Source organism: Octopus bimaculoides, chromosome 23 (assembly GCF_001194135.2).
Source record: "Octopus bimaculoides isolate UCB-OBI-ISO-001 chromosome 23, ASM119413v2, whole genome shotgun sequence".
NCBI classification, from domain to species: Eukaryota; Metazoa; Mollusca; class Cephalopoda; order Octopoda; family Octopodidae; genus Octopus; species Octopus bimaculoides.
The window spans coordinates 18,291,488-18,292,430 of NC_069003.1; the positions used below are offsets into that span (position 1 = coordinate 18,291,488).

General features: G+C 33.6%; 1 protein-coding gene across 1 annotated transcript in view; it reads left to right on the forward strand.

Moving 5' to 3' along the window:
- The window catches only part of LOC106867817 (calpain-3), a 114,107-nt gene that overhangs the window by 1,906 nt on the left and 111,258 nt on the right, over positions 1–943 (forward strand). The gene's annotated exons all lie outside the window — the stretch shown is intronic.

Genomic DNA, 943 nt, shown 5'->3' on the forward strand with positions numbered 1-943 from the left:
TATATATATATATATATATATATATATATATTTTTATATATATAACAAATTAAAAGGGTGGCTTATTAGCAATTAGAACCTAAAGGCAAAATTAATAGCAGTCACAAAAGTAATACAGGGTGCTTACTAGCACTGCTTATGCTAGAATAAGAGCTAAATTAACTCCAAAGCCACTAAAGCACTAAACTTAATGACTGAGAAAGGGAGGTGAGTCCCTAGTGTCTACAGCCATATTGCGATTTTGAATTTTGGTGGAGACCACCTTAATTTTCATCAGTAGCTCTTAATGCCTACAGTTAAATTCAACTTCCTTTGTCAATCTATCTATCTATCTATCTATCTATCTATCTATCTATCTATATATATATATATATATAGATAGATAGATAGATATATACAATATATATATATATATATATATATATCATCATTAACATCTGTTTTCCTTGCTGTCATGGGTTAAATGGTTTGACTGGAACTGGTAAGCCAGAGAACTGCACCAGGTTCCAGTCTGTTTTGGCTTGGTTTCTGTGGTTGGATGCCCTTCACTCCATAAAGTGTACTGACTCCTGTTAACTGACATTGCAAAACTAACTCTTGTCGGAAATTGAAGTCTCTTGATTTTAAAGGGCATGCCTGCTGGAATCAGTGGAATTCTTGGAACAAACACAATTTCTCCCTTTCCTTGTTGAGTGTGGACTGTTGCTTCCAAAAGATGCAGATGAATTTGCCTGACAATCAGTCTTGTCCATTGTACAGCTTTGGGGGATCTAGATTTCTCAAAAGCATAATTGGAACTCTTTCTTCAATGCCAATTTGTGAGAAGGCATTCCAGGAGAATCTAAAGAGTTAAGAAAGTCAGTAGTTATTACTGTAGAAGATGATGATGATAATATACATACATACATACATACATACATACATACATACATACATACATACA